Below are 24,530 nucleotides of genomic sequence, written 5' to 3'. Positions count from 1 at the left end.
AAAACAAAAATGGAATTGCTGAATATAGAAGGCCATGATCTTGTTCTGGGATGGCATGCATATCTTTTTTATGAAGACAGGGTAGATAAAGTGTTTAACAACCATGTTCTCCGAAGTGCCTTGATGAGAATATGGAAGAAGCACCGGCCCAATTGGGATTATAAAATACCGCTTTGGTTGGATCTTGCAGACACCATGGGGATTATGAATATTAAGTCACTCGGGGGTTGTTTATATAAAGATGTGCTTACTGCTGATGGGGGCGAATGGAAGTTAAAAACTTTGGAACAGCTGTTGGAAGAAGGAATTACTTTAAATTGGTTACATTACATACAGTTACAGAAGAGATGGGAAGAAGATCGTAGGGTCGGTTTTATGGATAAAGAAGTGGAACTGATTAAGCAGATAAAAGAGACTGGTCCAAAACAAGTTAAAAGAATATATAATGTACTGTTAGAAAGAGACTCAGAAAGTGAATTGGTTAAGGATTGTATGATTAAATGGGCTCAGAATTTTGGTGAAGTGGTTATGTTGGAAACGTGGGAAAAAATATGGGTTCAGAATGTTAAATTTACACAGTCACAGAATTTAAGGGAGAATTTTTATAAAATGTTTTACAGATGGTATTTAGATCCTAAAAAATTATCATGCATGTACCCAAATGTTCAACCAAAATGTTGGAGATGCGGGTGTCTAGATGCTACCTTTTTTCATGTTTGGTGGACTTGTAACAAGGTGAAAGCTTTTTGGATAAAAATATGGTGGGTTATGCAGAATGTATTTAAGAACAGAATACAATTCACTCCGCAAATGTTTTTATTGGGTATAGCTAAGGATTTTACCAAAGGGGAAACAAAATTGGCCTTGTATATGGTCACAGCAGCTAGGTTGTTGATTGCGCAACATTGGAAAAAAGATTTTTTACCGACAATTGATCAATGGATTCAGAAGGTGGCGGGGTTCGCTGAAATGGCAAAAATTTCAGCTTTCTTAAAAGCTCAGAAACAGGAGGATTACACACAGGAATGGGCAAAATGGATTGATTATATACAGAATAAATACCAGACTAGGAGTTATTATCTAGCCTTTAGGTAAGAATGTTTAGACCGATAGATGATCAGAGTAAATAGTATATGGGATGTTTGGAATTGTTAGAGTGGTATACAGCGGAAGTCAGGGGGGTGGGTTTGTGTGGGAGGTGGGGGAGGGTTAGGGTGGAGGGTGGGGTAATATATATGTATGAATAAATTAGAAGATGGGATTAATGAAACATTGTTATGCTAGGAGAAATTTATATTAAGAGTTATAGATGTTAAATTAGCTTAGAAAATGGGATCAATGTGTTATTATTAATCTAAGAGAAATTTATATGCGTTTCAAGGTTTTGATAACAATCTTTAAAGCGCTCCATGGCTTAGGACCTAGTTACTTGCGGGATCGTATTCTGCCCCATACATCCCTGCGACCAATCCGCTCGCACAGAGAGGGCCTCCTCCAGGTGCCGTCCACCAGACAGTGTCGAGGGGCGGCGCCTAGGAGTAGAGCCTTCTCTGTGGCGGGCCCAGCCCTGTGGAATGACCTCCCCCCGGATATTAGGAATACCTCTGACCTCCGCTCCTTTCGTGTAAAGCTCAAGACCCACCTTTTTCAAGTTGCTGGCCTGGCTCAACTTTGATCCAACTATATCGCTCCTGACGGGTTTTTTATTTGGGGTATTTTAATTGCATTCAATTTATTTAGGGGTTTTTAAACATTGTGTTTTTACTTGTTTTTATCTATCAGTTCACCTCCTCCTTGTATATGTCGTATATATGTCTTGGTATATGTTTTGTTATATGTATGTCGATATATTTATTTCCTATGTTTTGTTGTACGCCGCCCCGAGTCCTTCGGGAGAGGGTGCGGCTAAGAAATAAATATTTATTATTATTATTTATTATTATATTGTGTTTGTTGGGAGGAGAGGGGTTACGAGTAATCTATTTTAAGATGGGGGGGAGGAGGGGGCAAAGTATTTGGTATAATATTTGAAAGTGAATTTTTGTGGGGTGGTTGGGGGGGTATAGCATTTGTATGAGATTTATATTGTATGGCGGGGGTGTGTGTGAAAAGGGGGAAAATTGTTTGTACAAAACTCTTTTAATTAAAAAAAAAAAAGAAGAGTCTGAATTTTAATTTATGATGTTGCTGAACTGTAACTCATGGCAGTTCTGATTTCTGAATTGAAGTAGGATTCTTCCAAGCTTTGCTGTTCTGTTTTGTACAGGTTTGCGGTTTTAGTATCAGTTAACCTCAAACCTAACACGCAGGTGAGGATGAGAGACTTCAGTTATTTTATCTGTAGATCTCTAATTTAAACATAGTGGCCTAACAGTTAAAACATTGGGATTGCCAACTGGAAGGTTGACCATTCAAGACCCAGCACTGTGTGATGCAGTGGTGGGTTGCCAATTTTTTTACTACTGGTTTGGGCGTGCCGCTTCTGTGCAGGCGCAGAAGCGTCCAGGTTGGTGGGCGGAGCCTCCCGCCGCCCGTACTACTGGTTCGCCCAATCCAGCCCGAACAGGGAGTAGCCCACTTCTTGTGTGACGGGATAAGTTTCTGCTCCTACCAACTTAGCAGTTCAAACACATGCAAATGCAAGTAGATAAATAGGTACCACTTTGGTGGGAAGGTAACAGCGTTTTGTACCCTTTTGTGTATGGTCATGCTAGCCACATGATCATGGAAGTGTCTTTGGAGAATGCTGGCTTCCTTGGCTAAGAAATGGAAATGAGCATCCCCCCCCCCCCCTTCCAGAGTCAGACACAACTTGGCAGGGGAAACGTTTATGTTTTTATCGTTTCAGAACAACTTTGCTTATTAGTGCCTGTCTTTGCTTTTGATATGTTACCCTCATACTGGGAGAGACAAATTTCAAACTCCGTTCCAAAACTCTGTCTCTTTCCATATGACTAATTATTGTGTTATGTTTCCTTCGTGCATAATTTGTGAAGTGGCTAACTAGGGTTCCAAGAAAACCAATGAATTATCCTGTTTTAACTGTCGACATGTCACTGTCAGGAAATGTTTTTGGGCAATTCTGTATAGATGGAAAATGAAACTGATAAAATTGTAGAAGGCTTGAATACTTGAAATTTGCCACTTAGGGTAACTGTGGTCTTTGATGGCTGGTATCAGAAGGAGCTGAGCTACAAGGCATTAAATATTGAAAAATTTAAATTTCATGGGTTATTTTGTTGTACTTAAGTAGATTTCCTCAAATAGCATTTTCATGACAACAGAATAGTAGTAGGCTTGCCATGGGATCTTTACTCGGTGGTCTCCCATCCAGCTATTAACCAAGTCTGATTGAGTTGTGAGTTTTTGTACCTCTTCTTTAGTCTTCAACTTACGACCACAACTGGGACTATTGTTAAGCAAACCAGTTGTTAAATGTGTCACGCTCAATTTTATGATTTTTTTTTTTTTTGCCAGGGACCGGAATTTTGGTTCTTAAGCGAATCAGTGCAGTTGTTAAGTGACTTTCCTGGTGTTGAGCAAATCCTGCTTCCCCCATTGCCTTTGCTTCAGTGGTGGGTTGCCAATTTGTTTACTACCAGTTTGAGCGCTCTCCCGTGTGCGCTCCCGCGTGACGCTTCTGCACATGCACAGAAGTGTCTGGGCGGGTGGGCGGAGCCTCCTGCTGCCACTACTACTGGTTTGCGTTTATCCGGGCTGAACCGGGAGCAACCCACCTCTTCTTTGTTGGAAATCAGCCTGAAAGGTTTCAATAGCCACTGCATTGATCCTGAGATATTGCTACTGTTTTAAATATATATGCCAGTTGCCAAGTGCCCAAATTTTAATCTTCTGATCATAGGGGTGCTGCAACAGTCATAAGTGCGAGGACCGATCGTAATACATTTTTTTCACTGCCTTTGTAACTTCAAACGGCCGCTAAATGAATGATTGTAAGTCAAAGACTGCCTGTAACTACCTGGGTATGTTACTTGGAACTCTGACACTTTAATTGTAGCAACACTGTCTTAATTGTGCAGACTTTTATTCAATGACACATCAACAGTGTTCCCCCCCCCCCCATCCATTTAAATACTCAGGGCCATATAACTGAGCCCAAAATTGGTGTTGCCAAGTGAGGTATTTGTTAAGTGAGTTTTGCCCCATTTTACGATTTTTCTTGCCAGAGTTGTTAAGTGAGGTTGTTAAGTTAGTAACACAGTTGCTAAGTGAATCTGGCTTCCCCATTGACTTCGCTTGTCAGAAGGTCGCAAAAGGGGATCGCATGACCCCGGGACACTCCAGTAGGTCATAAAGATGAGTCAATTGCCAAGCAACCGAATTTTGATCACGTGACCATGGGGATGCTGCAACGGTCTTAAGTGTGAAAAACAGTCATAAGTCACTTTTTCTTTACCGTTGTAACTTCAAACAGTCACGCAACAAACTGTTGTAAGTCGAGGACCGTCTGTGTTGCTGGGAATATATTTCTGAAATATATAAAGCAAAAATGATTTGACTCCACTGTGATCTGATCAAAAATGGTTGGCAAATAAACTTGTCCTAAAATGCAAGAGACAGCGGCGAAAAACCCTTTGATCTAATTACACTTTCATATTACACTCACTCCGGTATTACCTGTTCAGGCTGTTTCTGGATTAGCTTGAGAAGCAGGCTTAGTAGAACGAATGACTTCTGCAGTGTTTCTTCTCGGATGCTGCAATGGTCATAAGTGTGAAAAATGGTCATAAGTCACTTTTTTCCGTGCCATTGTAACTTTGAAGAGTCACTAAGCCAACATTTGTAATTCAAGGACAACCTGTATTTCTCTTGGAGTAGCAATAGCCCTTAGACTTATATACCGCTTCATAGTGCTTTTACAGGCCTCTCTAAGCGGTTTACAGAGTCAGCCACTTGCTCCCAACAATCTGGGTCCTCATTTTACCCACCTTGGAAGGATGGAAGGCTGAGTCTACCTTGAGCTGGTCAGCATCGAACTCCTGACAGTGAGCAGTGTGTTAGCCTGCAATACTGCGTTTTAACCACTGTGCCCCCATGGCAATCAGGAAGCAACCACAATTGGGACAGGAATGTTGGTTGCAGTTATTAAGCGATTCATCACATGGCCGGATCTCATTTTACCACATTTTTACCATGGTTATGTGAATCTCATGGCCGTTAAGTGAATTTCATGGTTGTTAAGCAAACCTAGGAGATTTTGCTTGTCAGGAGTCAGCCGAGAAGGTCACAATTCATGATTGCGTGACCACAAGATACCGCAAACATTGTAAATATAAGCCCGTTGCCAAGCTCCTGAATTGTGATGGTGGGACCATGAGTATGGTACAATGGTCATAATTTTGAGGACAAGTCATAAGTCATTTTCCCTCTAGGCTGTTATAACCATCACCAAATGAATAGTCATAAATTGAGGATTACCTGTAGTTACTCCCCATTCCCTATCTTTCCTGATGAAAGTGCTTTGGAAACCCATAGGCATGCAATTTTTTCCCTAAGCCAGGGGTGTCCAAACTTGGCAACTTTAAGACTTGTGGACTTCAACTCCTAGAATTCCCCAGCCAGCTCTGCTGGCTGGGGAATTCTGGTAGTTGAAGTCCACAAGTCTTAAAGTTGCCAAGTTTGGACACCCCTGGCCTAAGCTTTCAGTCATCCAAATGTATTGACTGGATTCTTACATCACGTTAATACAGTTCGTTCGACTTTATAAACCTTAGTACTGTACCCGGTTCAATGTTTTGGATTGTTAACCACAAACAAACCAGCTTAGCATGATGTGTGAGCTCAGTTATTACGTCTGGTAATTATCTTTAGATAGTGGACCTCAACATCAGAGGTAGTATTCAGCCGGTTCGGACCAGTTCTGGCTTACCGGTAGCGGAAATTTTGAGTAGTTTGGAGAATCAGCAAATACCACCTCTGGCTGGCCCCGCCCTCCCTACCCTGTCCTATATACCCTTGTTTTTTACCTCAGCTGATTCGCATGGCAGAGCGTATTGCCGCGCCTCAGCTGAGCTAAAAAACAGCTCAGCTCACCTGTGCTGACACCGAAGGTGGTCTTTGTGCGCTGCGCAAGCGCAAAGCACACATGCACACGCAAAGCACACTCTCATAGAACTGGTAGGAAAAGATTTGGAATCCCACCATTGCCCAACATTATTTCAAGTCTTCTTTAAAATATATTTATGGGAGGGCGGGTGAAAATCTCTCCAGATTCTGTGAGAAGGGTTAGGTAAAAGAGGCAATTAATCAAGTCTTCTCCAGACCTTTCTCTAAACTTCAAGCCATTTAATTAATCTATTTGGATAAAGTGGATGCTTTCCTGCACTCCTTGGAAAGAAAAAGAAGACGCTCTACTCGTGCAAGAAATGGTTATCCAGTTTCCAGATATTGCGTGCTTTTGCTCATCACAATTTGTGCACTTGCTCTCCCTCCCTTTTTAATGACTTGTTTTGATTTGATGAAGAGTTCTTTCTTCCAGTACATTTCAAAATATTTTAAAGCGGGGGTCCCCAACCCTGGGGCCATAGGTACACTACAGGGCTGTGGCCTATTGGGAAATGAGGCTCTGTGAGCGGCGGGCCGGCGTGCATGTACACACAGCTCAATTTGCGCAAGCAGCATGCTGGTGCACATGCACACACATACACAGCTCACATGGGCCGGTTCAATCCCACCCCCCTCACTGGGCCGCCAAGTCACAATGGTTGAGGACCGCTATTTTAAAGCAGTCACCTTACAAATAATCATTACTGGCTAATCCTAGCTATGAATTGTGATTTCCTAGCCAACTTTGAGTGATCTTGAAAAAGCTAATCAGGGCCAGCGCTATTAGAACTTGGATGGGAAACGCTACAACTCTTTTTAAGTTGTCAAATTCAAGGTGAGGTTTCAAGAACCAATGCTCAGAAATAAGCTAGAAAAGAAAGTAACTATACCAAGTTGTCTGAACATGATCTGCAACTAAAAATAAAACCAGCAAAAAGCTCCATTCTTTGACCTTAATCTTTTGTCTTGACTTTTACTGTAAAAGACAGGTTGTTGACATCAATAAATGTGAGTTGGTGGCAAGGTGGGTTCAGCTGGTTCGGATTGGTTTGGGCAAACCGGTTGCTACGATTCTGCGCAGTTCGGCGAACTGGCAAATCGCACCACTGACTGGCCCCTTCCTGCCCTGCCCCACCCCTCCCCTTCAGTCCTTATCACGTCTTGCCTGCCTTGGGCGATGCCAAGAGCTGCTGCTGCTCCCTTGGTCCCTCGTTTACTTCGACCACGTGGCCCTGATCTCTGCTTGGTGAGTTTTCCTTTGCTTCTCACCCAGCTATGTGGCCCCCCGCGGCCCAGGCATGCTTGCCTGCCTTGACTTTATTTGGTTAGATGTCATCAAACAGAAGCTGAATATTTTATCCAGGATTTGGATGGTTGCACCGATCAGTGAGATAGATTTGATGGCTTCTTCCAATCTACGATTCTGTGATTACACTAAGAGAAAATATGTATAACGTATAGAATAACGTTCTCCTGCATTACCAATTCGGTACGTTGCCATTAAATTATATTGAAGCAGTGTTGCGATGAAGCTGTACCATTATCATCTGAGGAACAATTATACTTAACAAACCCTGGGGGTCTGTTGCTGTAAGTCTTAATTGAAATTTGTGAAAATGCTTGGAAACTTGGATTAAGGGTAGATGAAGACTGCCAAGTACTTAAAATTTGCATTTATAAGTCTTTATCTTTAAACAGATATCTCTAATCTTGCATCCACTACAAATATGTTCACATGGTTTTCAGGCTGCTTTGAGTATAATAAGCCTGAGCGAAGACAATATTTATTTTTAAATAAACAACTTTTAAGTACGTTGGGAGAAGGCAGAAAGCTCAATAGGGCACCCAGAGAAGCTTCTGGAATCACATTATTAGCCTTAAACGTCACATTGAAGATTCAAAGAAAATGATTAAAATTCAATTTGTTAATCCTTGCAGGGGGAACAGAAAGTTATAAGAACAGACAGACGGAGCCCAAATCTGGAAACTAGTAAGACCTCAAAGCAAAAATTCACAAAGGATAACTTGTGTAGACAATCATGCTTAGGGTACAGATCTGTCCCTTGGATTTGAATGGTTTTTTTTCCTGCGTCCATAAAGTTATTATTTCCAGAGGAATTTATACATTATCCATAAGAAATAAAAATATACTATTGTAGAATGTAATGCTTAGTTAATATCAAGAACTGTCAATTAGTCTTCTACAACCAGATAGTCTACGATTTCCTGTTCTCACATTATGATACAGGGACATATCTAGAGGCTAATTTGGCTTTGGACAATTCACATAGACCTATAAAAATAGAAGTTCAAAATGCATCCATCAGTGCTAGTCCAAGAGACCATTTTCTGCATCCATGTTTTAAAGGATTTCTAATATATAGAAAACTAGCTGGATACCAGTGCTTCACGATGAAAGTATGTGATCGGGCAATGCAGGAGAAATCCGGTTCAATCTGCTCAGTGTTGGCCGGTGATTGAAACACATAAGGGAATATCGCTCCTGCCGCCTTGAGTCCGGAAGCAGTTCCATAGGTGGAAGGTGTAGACATTTTGGTCAGGTACTGATGTTTAGAACTGTAAGGAGCCCATGACCGCTCCTGAGTGAAGGAGTGGAACGTCTGCCAGTTTGAACTGAGATAATGGAATGTGAGGCACCTGGCAGTTGGAACAAAGCTCTTTTCAGGTGGGGAGGGAGAGTAGAAGGTCTAACTCCTTAGCATCAGAACGTGTTAATATAAGGCACCTGGCAGTTGGAACAGATTTCTTTTCAGATGGGGAGGGGGAGTAGAACTCCTTAGCATCAGAGTGTGTTAATTACTGTATAAGAAATACTAATGATCTGATGGTCATTTTGAAAAATCCTTTATTAGCAAGCACCTAGAAGTCAAGAGGAATATACGTGCCAAATTTCAAGTTTGTAGGCTTTACGGTTCTGGAAAAGGATATGCTGGTTATAGGATGATATGATTTGTGCTCCAAGTCACCGGGCTCAGAGCAGTTTGGAGAAAACAGACATATTGCAAAGTTCTGTCTTCAAATAAATTCTTTATTTGCACAGATACCTCATGATCTCATAAGCTAATAAATTATGGGGTGTACTTGCCTAGCCAAAAGGACATAAGTTGGGACAGCAGAAAGGATCCCAGATAGTGTTCATTCCAGTTTATTTTGTTAGATATACATAATGGTTTAGGTTTAGGTTTTATTAGATTTATAGACCGCCCCCTCTCCCCGTAGGGACTCGGGGCGGTGTACAGACCATGTATAAACAACAAGACATGACATAGAACAACAGACAAAACACCGCACACATACTGTCTGTATATAAAACCCAAACTGATTAAATAATTAAAAACAATCCTAAAACCAGTTTAAAACCCCAAAATTTAAAATTTAGAGAGCCATCCAGGAGGGTAATTAGGCCAGGCCGGCTAGTCGAAACAGGTGAGTCTTGAGTTTTTTGCGGAAGGAGCGGAGATCCGAGGTGGTTCTAATATCGGGGGGGAGGTAATGTGGAAAAGCCCAGCTTTCTTCACTTTATACTGTATTTTCCTGGTTTTTCAGGAGAAAAACCTACATTTTCAAGGAGGGCTGTCCAGAGCTTTGGATTCAAAAGACGAAATATGATTTGAAGCTCCTGTAACTGAGCATAGAGCATTAGTTAAGGTCATCTTAAAGCAGCTGCATCTTTTTTTTCTGGCCTCTGTCTTGAGACTGCTCTCTGCAGACACTACATGATCCAAAGGCACATTTGATTTCCAGTGTCCCTGACTTGTGTTGCAAATGCACTCATGCATTCAATTCAACTGGCTGCCTGGCAGGGTGTGAAAAATAGAAGACAAAGTTGTTGTTTCATGTCTTCCTTTTATTTGATAGACCTGTCAGGAAAGTGCTTGTGAACAACAGCATTTTTAAGATACAGATGGTTTTGGTAGAAATGTCCTTCTGGGTTCAGTTCCGAGTGGGGAGAAAGACACTGGAAACATGGAGGCTATTTGGAAAGATGGTTTAATGATAAACAGGATCACATTGCTTGAGATCCTGGGCAAAAAGGGCAGAGATGCTGAGAGTGCCTGGCTTTTATACCCTCTGTTGGGCTTTGAATTTGAGCTAGTGTTCTGATTGGTTGTCAGACTTCCATAGGGCCATGCAGGGGTAACTTTGTAGGTTGTGTTTTAAGTCCAAGGCTTGGTTGACTCTTGCTGGGTGATGATGTCATGAAAGGGATTTGGACAATTCCTACTATGGCTCTACCTTGTTATGTAGAAGAGACTGGCCCAGGCCTTAATGGCCCATTGACAAAGGTGGTGGGGATGAGTTTCTGCCTCCCTTTTAGGGGAAATATTCTGCCCTTTTCAATATTTCCTAAAATATCTCATTTTCATAGGAGAGGGGTGGGTGCTAACTTCCTACACATTATTGAAAAAAAAGCCTGGGACCACCGTTATGGCCTCTTGTTGATCTTGTTAAGTGAAGCAAGTGAAGTGAAGGAACCTTATTTGGCTTAGCAAGGAGTATTTTCCCTGCCAAAGGTCAGAGCTTGGTTTCGTTGACCAGATTGATGGAGCATCTTGCCATGCCTCAGATATTTAGTGCATTTTGATTTAAAGCGCTTTTGACCTGCCCCTGAAGCATTACTATTGGTAATTACTTGGCCAGCCTTGGTTGTGGAAATACACTGGGAGACAAACTTTAATGAAATCATTTTGGAATCTCTCATTGAAGCAGATCTGTCAATTCTTGCATTTTGCTGAGGAATTAATTTTGCTGGAGACTTGAAGGTTCCACCCAAGCTCCTACAACGCTCAAGTTCTTCTGAGTGTAGGAAGTTAGCACCCACCACTCTCCTAGAAAAAATGAGATATTTTAGGAAATATTAAAAGGGCAGAATATTTCCCCTAAAAGGGAGGCAGAAACTCATCCCCACCACCTTCGTCAATGGGCCATTAAGGCCTGGGCCAGTCTCTTCTACATAACTAGATCTGCCTCCTTCAGGCAGGGCCGTAGGAGGAATTGCCCAAAGCCCTTTCATGACATCATCACCCAGCAAGAGTCAACCAAGCCTGGGACTCAAAACACAACCTACAAAGTTACCTCTTCATGGCCCCATGGGAGTCTGACAACCAATCAGAATGGTTTGATTGATTTGGAATAAATTCTCAGGTTTCTTTTGAGAAAGCTGCTTTTAAAAAGGAGGATCTGTTTAAAAATTGCAAGGCAGTTATATTGCTGATTGACCCAACTTCTGAATTTTTGTCAGGTTTGTGATATGTGCAGAGCTGGGATTTATGCACTTGCCACTGCAGTTGTACAATCACTGATCTTAATTGGTAATTATTAAGCCGCTGTCATATCTTTGGACCCTTCCCAAAGTCCAGAAAGCATCTTCCATAACTACATTAAACAACCTTAGAAGGGCATAAACATATTTAAACATTTCCCCCAAAGAAATGCAAAATTGGAAAAGGACTACAGTGGTAATTTAAGATGATCTTTTTTTAAGGAGGACTAAATGGTTACGGGAATAACATTCTCTGCCATTCAGTAAATTGTTATCCAGAAGAAAGTAATAAAACGGTGATTATTACTGAAAGTTATAAACATCCTGAGATTTATAGATATAAACTCTGTGGATGTTAACTGAAAAGATTAACCTGATTTAACTGCTTTAGATTATAGATTTTGTAACTACTTGTTATGAAGGCCTAATGGTGATGTTGCTTTGATTAATACAGAAACTTAAGAGCTGTTAGAATGTATACAGAATGGTTAAAGGAAGAATAGAATAGTGAATAGAGTAGAACAGAATAGAACAGAACAGAATAGAATAGAAAAAAATAGAATAGAATAGAATAGAAAAAACAGAATAGAATAGAATAGAATAGAATAGAATAGAATAGAATTATTTATTGGCCAAGTGTGATTAGACACACAAGGAATTTGTCTCCGCTGCTTATTGTTTAGGTATGTATCTATACATATTAGTTATATAAATATGTATAGATGCATATCTACTAGATATGTATTGTGTCACAACTCCTGGTATGCCCAAATATGGGAGGGGACCCACTTCTTCCCTTTTCTGTCTTTCGGCTCACTCCAGGAGACCATCCAGGCAAATATCTTGAAATAGATCTATACTAGTCTCCCTTTATTTATTTATCAGCACAAATACAACACAAATATAACAAAGGCAACATTACAAATATGGTTTTCTGCCTGGATGGTCTCCTGGAGTGAGCCGAAAGACAGAAAAGGGAAGCAGTGTGTTCCCTCCCATATTTGGGCATACCAGGGGTTGTGACACAATACATACCTATTTCCCTGACTTAGCTTATAAAGGAGGAGAGCCTGTGGCTTAGTGGCTAATACATCTGCCTAATATGTAATACAGCCCAGGTTCAAATCCCAGTAAGGGTATGGCTAGCTGATGAGAGCTAAATAGCTTGGAATAGATCTATACTAGTCTCCCTTTATTTATTTATCAGCAGAAATACAACACATATCTACTAGATGTATGTATAGCTATTTAAATCGTCCATGGATTTAAATATTTCCTCAAGTGCCTGGTTTGGAGAACAAGAGCGGAGATAAATGAGTAATATCAGTACCATAAATAATAATCCCAAAGGGAACGTCTAATGTCTAAATCAGGGGTGTCCAACCTTAGCAACTTTAAGATTTGTAAACTTTAAGGCTGCCTGGGGAATTCTGGGAGTTGAAGTCCACAAGTCTTAAAGTTGCTAAAGTTGGACACCCCTGGTCTAAACTATGAAGCAATCATACTGCTTTCCTTCACTAGGTAGGGCACAAAGCAGAGGGCCTCTTCAAGGAAGACGGTCCTTGTGATCGCCACGGTTGTACATTCAGGTGAATCCTGGCGGATCTGAAACCATTCCCAGCCAAACATTTGCAGGTATCATTAGATTACAGGAACAAATGTGATCCTCCCCTCCCTTCATTTAATCAGAGAGACAAATGTACAAAAAATAATAATGTAGGTCAATTTTCTCAAAAGCTTCAGGCCTCCTTAGGCTCCCAAGACTTGATGACTCTGGGAGTCTCGTTTCTGCATGATCACCTCCATTAGCTTTCCAAATGTTGCCTTATCCAGTTGCCTGGTTGGCTGGCATCCTTGCTACTCCAAAGTTTTACTTCTGTTCGTATGTTAGCAGGTACCCATGCCTGGGTAGTTAAGGCACAGCCCAGCCACTTCATCAAGTGATCTTCAAACGTGAAGATGATGAAATTGACCTCTTGTAAGGTCAGGTTTAGTTGGCAGGTTGTTTCTTTGATGCAAGTTTCATTTTCCAAATTATATCGATTTGTGAAGGTGGGTATAAAAGCTTTAGTTTTTCCATGCTCTATTTTCTCCTTCCTCTGATGGTCCATAATAAAAGCTTCTGGCTTTTATTTATTTTATTTTATCTGGCTTTCTGGATGCATCTGTAAAGAGTATTAAAAATATTAGTGATGGGGTAACTTTAATTTACATTCTAGCTTTCAACTTTTTATTTTAAAAGGTACATGGTAATGTCACTGGAATGATGGCAATCATGATAAATATGAGGATTATGTCAAACTCCTTGGAAAAAATAATCAAATATTTTTAAAAAATAGTTTTCAGTTTGGAGCAAAAAAGACAAGAAAAGTAATTTTCCTATTCCTTGAATGGATCACATGTGCAAGGAGATAAGTACATTGCATTAAAAAAATGTTGGAAGGAGAAAGATTAATAATATGAAAGAAAACACAATGCATTCAGGTTGCACTCCTGATATTTAAATCCAAGGATGGTGTTGGAGTTTCAATTGGAACAGAGATATGCTTGAGGTCCATGCAAATGGCATTGTAGTATTTATTTCTCTGTTCCTCCTGGATGAACCAGCAAGATTAGGAATAATGAAAAGGCACAAACAACTCAAAACACTAAGTCTTTTGTTAAACTGACTATGATTGCCTTTATATACTGAATTACAACTCCTCACAGCCCCAGCTAGTCTGCTCAATGCTGAGGGATGTTGGAAGTTTTAAGCGTATTAGAACTTGTTTTTCTATTTTAAATCGCAAAATTTGGAATCTATACCTTGTGTCACTCCACTTCACTCTTACTCTAGTTGGGCAAGAAATCGTCATTGAGTTTTCTCTGATCATGATTTTCAAGCCAGGTACAGATCTAATAGGCCTCCCAGTTCATGCTGAGCAGAATGTCATGGAGTTGTTTAGCAAATGCTTCTTTCCTATCAAGATATTATATTCAAAACGTTCCCACAATTTATTAAACAAGCTAACCAATCCCAAATGAAATAAGTTTTATTATGGACAAACCCATGCTGACTTCTAGTAACCGTTGCATTGTTTCAAGGTGTTTTAAGACAAACTGTGTTATATGCTCTAGAGTTTTGCCATTAATTTAGAAAACAACTATTGTCCTGTATCTATAATATCATGTGTGTGAAGTGCTACTCTAATAGACCTGGAGGAATTAAAAGGGCTGGAGAGCAATTTGTGGAAAACTACGGCCTTTTAGAGTAACCAAGACTGGGGCGTGCTGATATACTACAACTTAGTATGTTTGCAATAATTAGCACAGACAAACATCTGACAAATTCTTTAAAAAGGGAAATTATGTGATATTTTTAAATCTGAAATTCAGACCCAATTAAAAAAAAACAGTCCATCTTTGCGGGGGCTAATAGAAGGAACTCGAGTCAGGATACTGAATTAAACAGAGGTACAGTGGTATGCCTCCTTGGAGGTGAGTGCTTTTGACTCCACAGATTCCTATAACAAATTGCTTAATTTATTCCTGCTAGTAGTTGCTCTACTACAGAATTGTTTGAGAATTACCGTTTATCAGTGTGAGAACTGAAATACCAAGCTATAGGAAGATGCTGAAATGGTTGCAGTCCAGTGGAACACTCCCTGGCAGAGGTGGTATTCAGAGGTGGTTCTCTCCGGTTTGGGTGGAGGCTCCTCCCACCTGCCCTGATGTAATGCGGAAGCACTGCCCATGCGCAGAAGGTGCAGACATGCATGCAAGAGAAGCGAGCTCGCATGTTCACATTTGCAAACCGGTAGGGAAGGTAAATAGAACGTGGTGGCTCAGTGGCTGTGATGCTGAGCTTGTCGATCAAAAAGGTCAGCAGTTTGGCGGTTCAAATCCCTAGCGCCGCGTAACGGAGTGAGCTCCCGTTCCTTGTCCCAGCTTCTGCCAACCTAGCAACCTAGCACATAAAAATGCAAGTAGAAAAAATAGGAACCACCTTTGGTGGGAAGTTAACAGTGTTCCGTGCGCCTTTGGCGTTTAGTCATGCCGGCCACATGACCACGGAGATGTCTTTGGACGGCGCTGGCTCTTCAGCTTTGAAACGGAGATGAGCACTGCCCCCTAGAGTCGGGAACGACTACAACATATGTGCGAGGGGAACCTTTAACTTTTTACCTTTAGGTTAGCTCTTGAGGAATTTAAATCCACTCTAAAGATGCATTTAGTGTCAGAAAATTGTGGCTAGACATTGCTCTCTCTTCCTCATTCCTCTCGAGAGTTGCACTTAGAAAGTGGAAAGCATCAACTGCCTTATTTAAAACAGTTACTATAGGTACAGCTTAAAGGCTCAAACTGAAGTGTTTTGTTTTTGCGTGTGTGTCGGATTTCACAACGTGTTGTTACCTAGACGTTAGGGACAAGCTTTTATCAACGTGGGCGTACTCCAGAAAATCTACTAATTCGCCTTGGAGAAAGGTTTATTCTTAAAGTGCTCCAATATACTTTGTAAGTACTTATACTCATTTTGTAAGTACAGTGCAAATAATTGGAGTTGGATCCATGGAGAGTAGAAGTCTGTTCTTCTTCTTTCTTTTTTTTTAAGGAGATGAACAGCGGAGGATTTTGACACTTCTGGCACTTGAACAAAACCCTTTTAATGGGATTAGCTTGTCAGGAAAGATTCTACCCATCTGGCCATCAAGGGAAACGGAGACAATGTAAGAAGGTGGATAGAAAAAACAGATTTTCCTCTGTAATAGGCCCAGTTTTATGGAATTCTACCCCCGCAGCAAGCATGGGTTGTTGCCGGCATTACTGCTGGTTTGGTGCGCACACAATTTTAGGTCTGCGCATGCACAGGACATTGAAAAATGGAAAAAAAAATGCTGCGCCAACCGGGGAACCGGTCCGGAGGCGTGGCAGGCCTGGGTCGCTTCCGGTTCTGGTGCCCTAAAAATAGGCAGCAAGAAAGATCTTTTGTAGGCTCATTGGTTTCCACAGAGATTTCATTTTTCTTTTTTTACTAAATGTAATTACCCATCATAACTAATGAGTTCAGATAGTCCTCGTCTTTCAATTGCACTTAAGGCTGGGACTTTCATTGTTAAGTGGTGTGGCCATTAAGGGAGTCATACCCAATTTTACAACCATTTTGACACGGTTGTTCAAATCATAATGAATCACTGTTTGTGAAGCAAATCCAGCGTTCCTCATTGACTAGGCTTGTGGGAAGCCGGCTAAGAAAACGATCAAGTGACCCTGGGCTTCTTCGACTATTGTAAAAAGATACTGTTTGCCAAATGCTCAAATTACCTCTCCGCCCTGCAAGGATGCTGTGACGGTCATAAGTCAAGAAATGGTCATGTCATTTTTCCCCCAGCACCATCACAACTTTGAGCAGTCATTAAATGAATGGTCATAAGCTAAGGACTGCCTGTACTGAGATGGCACGAACTCTTCATTAACGTAGGAGACAAATACTGTAAATAGAGATGAACCTGGAAATTCTGAGAGTGTGCAGAGTGCTAAGCCCTTTAAAGGTACGAGTCAATGCTGGTAATCCTGAATAGTTTATTTAGTGACCTGTTGTAGCCCAGCAGGATCTGGTTCAGCTGATGCTGGACTCAGGTAGCGAGGGATCATTTCAGTCGGCCCTGGATGATGTGGAGGACCCTGTGCAGGGTTCAGACTCAGAGCAGGGACCAGAGAGGCTGGTTGGCCACCAGGAGGCGCCTGAGGCATGGAGCAGTGGGGAGGATCAAAGGCAGTCAGTCCCTGATGCTAGAGTGAGAAGGGCTGAGAAACGAAAGCAGCAGCTTCGTAGGCAGGCTCACAGACGATAATTAGCACAGGTGGTTGTAGATTGGCCCCTCCCAAGAGAGCTTATAGGTGAGGCGTTGGGAGGGGACATTTGCAGGAAACAACCGTTCGAAATTAGCAGTGAAGAAAGTCGATGTCTTAGAGTCGTGTCTGACTATCTGATTTGTTTTTCATGTATTCTGATTTATCTGGGCCTTTGGCCAGTGGCAACCAGCCAAAGCTTGTGTTCTGGCTTGTTCACAGGCGTGGAGAGGGGGCTCAGAAGAGTGACCATTCGGAGTTACCACAGCATTGAAAAAAGTGATGGATGGCCGTTTTTCACACTTATGTCCATTGCAGCATTCCCAGGGTCATGTAATCCAAATGCAGATGCTTGGCAGTTGGCTCACATTTATGACGGTTGCAGTGTCCCAGGGTCATGTAAATCACCTTTTGTAACCTTTTGACAAGCAAAGTCAATGGGGAAGCCAGTTTCACTTAACAATTGCAATGAATCACTTAACTGTGGCGAGAAAAGTAGCAAAATGGGACATAACTCACTTAACAAATGTCTCAACAGAAATTTTGGGCACAATTGTGGTTGCAAGTCAAGGACTACCTGTATAAAATATGCCGTTTCCCCAAAAATAAGACCTAACCGGAAAATAAATCCTAGCATGATTTTTTCAGGATGCTTATAATATAAGCCCTACCATCAAAATAAGCCCCAGTTAAGATTATCAGCCAAAAGGGTACATTTGATACCGTGTTTTCCTGAAAGTAAGACCTAACCAGAAAATAAGTCCTAATGCATCTTTTGGAGCAAAAATTAATATAAGACCCAGTCTTATTTTCGGGGAAACATGGTAGAAGAGGTTACATATTGTTTTTTACAACCATCTTTTCACCAAAAAAAAAAAAAGAACCCATTCTATAACTTTATTTCCCTTCAGGTAGTAGATGATTTCCCAGGCACTGGAAAAGCACTTGAACATTGAAACATTTGGAAAATAATATTTAGCACTAAAGCTAGAACAAGGAGAGTCCTTGGTGACCTCTGAGCTTAGTTGTATTTATGCAGACATTACCAAATTAGTAAGCATCCTCAGTGCTACTAAGGAGTGGGGTTTGCTCTCAGTTTATGTTCTAGTGGCTTTCTCTGTCAGTGTTGGTGAGACTGGACTTGGAGGTTTTCCTTTAAAGTTAAAATAATAAGAAATCCGGCCAATCTTAGTTCATGCAACCTTTTCTCATCTTCCTTCCTAAAATATTGTAAAATCTTAGCAAAAGAACTGTAAGGTTCTCTGATTTTTTCATTAAGAAGACAGTTTTAATCCGGTGTCTTTAAAAATAGTCATGTATAAATGCAAGGTTAATAACTTGGGTGGAAGGAAAAAAATGTTTCATGTCTATTTTGTTTGACAGCACATTGGGATTTTGGAAGGAAATATTGCATGTGAAAAATTGTGCGCCTTTTTATACATTTGCCCTGAAATGCACAGTTTTGTGAAGCAATATTCCCTATCGATGTGATTGTTGCTAATCTCATTTTTGTACACACTTTTGAATGGTGGAACTGGGAAGGAGAGTTCAGAGGCACGTAAAACACAAAGGATATCTTTCTCCCAGCTCACATAATAATTCGGGAAGTAAGAATTAGGCAGTTCAGTAGTAAAACAGCGTGAATTAAATACAGCTTATCTCCCTGGTCTGTAAAATTATGCAGTAATATTTCCCTTTGGTGGAATTAAAAATACTTACAATATTTCATGGGAATGTTTGGAGGATTTATATGCTGGGGAAGTTTTGTACACATAAATTAAAATGCAAACTACTGCACTTTTCTTCTCCATTAGTTTTAGTGAAGCTGTTGCTAATGACTGTTTCTACATAGGTAGTCCTATGGTTTATAGCCATAACACAACCTACCCATTATGCAGTGACGTGCAGTCAGGGGAGGCAGGGGAGGCAGAGCCTCACCGCTCTCATCATGAAAATAAAAAAAAATACTCCGGGAAGCCGCGAAAGTGGCTGGGAGAGGCACGCGGCTTGGTTTAGCCTCCCTGGACATCTCAGCAGTAGCCCCAAGTGTGCCGATCTCACCATTTTTTGCATCAGGCGAGCCCAGGATCCTTGCAAGGGGAATGGGACCACGTGTGCAGGAGGCTCCTCAGCTCCAGCCTCAATCAGCGCAGCCGTGGTCCCCTTCATGTTGGCTCAGGAAGGAAGGGAATGGGACTACGTGTGCAGGGGAAGGGGATCGCGGCTGTGCTAATCTGAGGCTGTGCGCTGAGGAGCCGCCTGCACACGTGGTCCCATTCCCCTTGCAAGGATCCCAGGCTCGCCCGATGCAAAAAATGCCTAGGTAACATCATCAGTGCTAGAAGGGGGGGGGGGAAGGAGGAGAAAGGAGAAGTTTCTCTTCTCAGAAATGTCTTCTCAGTGGAGCTGCGGCAACCTGCCTGTCCTTTTCTGACATTTCTGAGAAGAGAAATTTCTCAGTTTGGGCTGCGCCCGTGCGATCGGAGCAACCACGCGGTTTGATGACGTCACCAGCCTCACCAGTCATAAACCTCACCGCACGTCACTGCCATTATGGTCATAAGTTGTAAAGTAGGTCACCACATGACTGGAGCAGTTTTTACAAACTTTTGTGGCAGGTGTTAAGCTCGAATGAGACAATGTCTGTGGTAAAGTGAACCCATTGTTTTGTTACATTGGGCCATTTTTAGCTAAAAGGGGATACAGCCTGTTGTGCCTTAAAATGGCTTCTACTGTACAGTGCAGTGGAGTTGCCATAGTAACGGCTTCACAGTACTCCACAAGGGGGTTCCCTCTGGTAAGGGGAAAAATCCAACATTAGAAATTACGCTTCTGGAGGCACAGGGAAAACATTTTTAACTAATTTAATTGTCAACGAAATCAGGGCTCAGGGAGAAGTTGCTCTTCCCATCGCCTCTTCAGGAATTGTGGCGACGTTAATGGAAGGAGGGAGGACAGCCTATTCTGCACTTACGCCGCTTAACATAGCCGTTCCTGTCTAATGCAGGACTGGGATAAGTAAATACCCAGGAAACATCTGGTTATCAGTTGGTAACAGTTTTTTTTTAAATCCCCTGGAATGCTACCTGTTTGACAGCAATTTCCAGACTGTCACTCTATGATTAAGCACATAGGGGAACTTGGAGCTTGAAAATTCTTCAGTTCTGTTTCCCAGTGGAGAAAGTTGTAAGTTATAAATTGTAAAGTGGTTTGAGGCTGAGGCTGTCGTAATTTTAAACTATTGTTAAACAAAGTCAACAACTATCCGCATTTTTAAGATCTCACTAACTACGTGTGGTCCTCAACTTACAACAGTTCACTTAGTGACTGTCCAAAATTACAATGGCACTGAAAAAAAGTGATTTTTTTAACCCTTTTTCACACTTATGACCATTGCAGCCTCCCCACAGTTCTGTGATTTACATTCAGATGCTTGTCAACTGACTCATATTTATGACGGTTGCAGTGTTCCAGGGTCATATGATCCCCTTTTGTGGCTTTCCCACAAGCAAAGTCAATGGGGAAGCCAAATTCACTTAACAACCGGCTTAGTAACTTATCAACAGCAGTGATTCACTTAATGAACATGACACGAAAAGTCGTAAAATGGAGCAAAACTCACTTAACAAATTTCTCACATAAATTTGGGCTCAATTGTGGCTGTAAATCGAGGACTACCTGCACAGTCTATTAGACCTAGGTTCACCCAAAGCCAAAGTAATCATGATTTGGTGAATCAACCTAACAATCTGATTTGCACGTATAGGTAGCCCCTGATTTACAACCAGTTGCTTAGAGACTTTTTGAAGTTACGACCGATGCGAAAAGGGGGACTTATAACTCTGATTCCAAGGTCCAACAGTAGGACCCCCTCCACAGTCATGTAACTTGTACTTCTGATTTTTGGCAAAATCATGCTCCTAGTAAACCATAGGCAAGCTCCATTATGGTCATATGTCAAGGACTACCTGTGGTTCAAACCTACAATGATCAATTTCTGTTGTTGTTGTTAATTGCAAAGTTGTGCCCGACCCATCACAACCCCATGGACAACGTTTCTTCAGGCCTTCCTGTCCTCTACCATCCTCTGGAGTCCATTTAAGCTCACGCCTACTGCTTCAGTGATCCATCCATCCACCTCATTCTGTGTCATCCCCTTCTTCTTTTGCCCTCCATCTTTCCCAGCATGAGTCTCTTCTCCAGTGAGTCCTTCCTTCTCATTAGGTGGCCAAAGTCTTTGAGTTTCCTCTTCAGGATCCTCAGGGTTGATCTCCTCTAGGACTGACCAGTTTGATCACCTTGCAGTCCAAGGGACTTGCAGGAGTCTTCTCCAGCACCATAGTTCAAAGGACTCAATTTCTAAATACAATGCAATAGCAGAGTTGGAAGGGACTTTGGAGGTCTTCTAGTCCAATCCCCTGCCTAGGCAGGAAACACTATACTGTTTCAGACAAATGGCTATCCAACATCTTCTTAAAGACTTCCAGTGTTGGGGCATTCACAACTTCTGGAGGCAAGTTGTTCCACTGATTAATTGTTCTAACTGTCAGGAGGTTTCTCCTCAGTTCTAAGTTGCTTCTCTCTTTGATTAGTTTCCACCCATTGCTTCTTGTTCTACCCTCAGGTGCCTTGGAGAATAGTTTGACTCCCTCTTCTTTGTGGCAACCCCTGAGATATTGGAACACGGCTATCATGTCTCCCCTGGTCCTTCTTTTCATTAAACTAGACATAGCCACTTCCTGCAACCGTTCCTCATATGTTTTAGTCTCCAGTCCCCTAATCCCCTTTGTTGCTCTTCTCTGCACTCTTTCTAGAGTCTCCATATCTTTTCTACATCGTGGTGACCAAAACTGAATGCAGTATTCCAAGTGTGGCCTTACCAAGGCATTATAAAGTGGTATTAACACTTCACGTGATCTTGATTCTATCCCTCTGTTGATGCAGCCTAGAACTGTGTTGGATTTTTTGGCAGCCGCTGCCCATAGCTGGCTCATATTTAAATGGTTGTCCACTAGGACTCCAAGATCCCTTTCACAGTTACTAATGCTGAGCAAGGTACCACCTATACTGTACCTGTGCATTTCATTTTTGTTGCCTAAATGTAGAACCTTACTCTTTTCACCATTGAATTTCATTTTGTTAGATAGCGCCCAATGTTCAAGTTAATTACGTTAATCCAAAAGTAAACTGTTCGCATTCCAGTGAATTGCCTACTTATTGTCAGATTTACATTTTTAGTCTCTCATGGTAAAAATTAGTAACTTCATTGTTGATTTATTTTAAAAGTTCATTGTTCCTATTCTTTCAGAATTACATTATGGGTCAGGAGCCACAGAAGGTAAAGGGCTAAGTGTGGGAATTAAATGAGCCCGGTGTGAGCTATAAATGTCAAGATTCTTACATGGCAATTTTTCCTTGTATAATTAGAAGTAAGAGCTTTAACAGCATCTCAAGAGTTTGGAAGTATTGATTCAGGTTGTCATAGCAGCTTAGTTTTCTTCCCCGATTCTCTCCCTCTTTTCTCTCATTATTTTCAGGAACATTTATTTATTTGCCTTCTTCCTCACATTTACATGGCGGCCCATCTCACAAAAAGTGACTGTGGGCAATGTACAACAATCAGTAAAAGTAATAAATAATGAATAAAAGACACAAAATAATAAACATATAGAAAACATTCGAAGAGAAGAAACAGTTAACCACAATGAAGCCATTTCCGCCTTATAATGCCTTGGTAAGACCACATTTGGAATATTGCATCCAGTTTTGGTCACCCTAATATAAAAAAAAGATGTTGAGACTTTGGAAAAGGTGTAGAGAAGAGCAACCAAGATGATTAGGGAACTGGAGGGTAAAACATATGAAGAACGGTTGCAGGAACTGAGTATGTCTAGTTTAATGAAAAGAAGGACTAGGGGAGACATGATAGCAGTCTTCCAATATCTCAGGGGCTGCCACAAAGAAGAGGGAGTCAAACTATTCTCCAAGGCACCTGAAGACAGGACAAGAAGCAATGGGTGGAAACTAACCAAGGAGAAAAGGAGAGAACTAAGGAAAGCTTTCCTGACAGTGAGAACAATCAACCAGTGGAACAGCTTGCCTTTAGAAGTTGTGGTTGCTCCATCATTGGAGGCTTTTAAGAAGAGACTGGACAGCCACTTGTCTGAAATGGTATGGACTAGACTCTCCTGCTTGATCAAAGGGTTGGATTAGAAGACCTCCAAGGTCCCTTCCAATTCTGTTGTTCTCTTTTTCTGTATTTCTTCTAAGAACATCTTCATTTCCCTGAGACCTTCAGGCCTCATGGCACAACCAGATCTTGAAGGACTTCCTGAATGGTTAGGAGAATGGATTCAGTCTGACATAATGGGGGGGAGAACGTTCCATATGATGGACAAGGTTATTGTTGTTGGTTATACAGTCAGCCAAATGTTTAGACTGGATTTGGCATTTTTGTCCATCTATGGAGTCCTTCCCGAGGACCTGGGGTGGGTAGATGTTTTTGTTTGATGATATTAAAGATATTGTGGCAGGGTATAAGCTGTTCCAAGTAAAACTGCCTTTTGCAATTGATGGGTAAATTTGTCAGTGCCGATGATGTTCAAGTGGTGCTCCAGATGTTTTGGGATTGCACCCAAGGATCCTATGACAGTTGATACAACTTTTGCTTTCTTTTGCCACAGTTGTTCTATTTCTAATTGCAGGTCTTTGAACTTTGTTATAATCTCCATTTCTTTCTCTTCTATTTTGCTGTCTACTGATACAGCAATGTCCACTATCTGTATACTATTGTTATTATATTATCTAACAATGGCTTTATTAAAATAGTTTCCTTGCAATAGATTTGGATAGTTTGATTAATGTTACAGAATTCCTACTGCTCCAACTATCTCCTGCCACATAGAATGGGGATGTTTGCTAACCTAGTGTTGAATTAGGTACCAGTAGCCTGGAAATCTTAAAAAGGGATTTATATTGAGATATACCTACCGTATTTTTCGGAGTATAACACACCTTCCCCCCCCCCCAAAAAAAGAGGGTGAAAATTTAGGTGCATCTTATACACCGAATGTAGTTCCACATACCCCCACCAGAGGCCAAAAACAGGAGACATCGAGGCAGGGATGGTCTTTGGCAATCCCTACAGCCTGGAACAGCTGATTGGGGGTACTCTGGCAGTCCGATCCACCTGCCAATCAGCTGTGCTGAATCAGGCTGCAATAAGTGCTGAAGCTGACCTGGCTGGTCAGAGTTTGCAGCAGCAATCACATTCAGAAAGCACAGTAACTGATTCAGCAGGATTCAAAATAATAATAATATGCAATACAATACCAAAAGCAGGTTTTCCAAG

The 24,530-nt window shown here is 41.4% G+C and overlaps 1 protein-coding gene across 4 annotated transcripts in view; it reads left to right on the top strand.

Annotated features, from left to right (window-relative positions):
• The window catches only part of MYO5B (myosin VB), a 330,461-nt gene that overhangs the window by 57,719 nt on the left and 248,212 nt on the right, over positions 1 to 24,530 (top strand). The gene's annotated exons all lie outside the window — the stretch shown is intronic.

Source organism: Natrix helvetica (genome assembly GCF_964273705.1).
Source record: "Natrix helvetica genome assembly, chromosome: 2".
Taxonomy (NCBI): domain Eukaryota; kingdom Metazoa; phylum Chordata; class Lepidosauria; order Squamata; family Natricidae; genus Natrix; species Natrix helvetica.
This window is presented reverse-complemented; position numbering and strand designations above follow the sequence as displayed.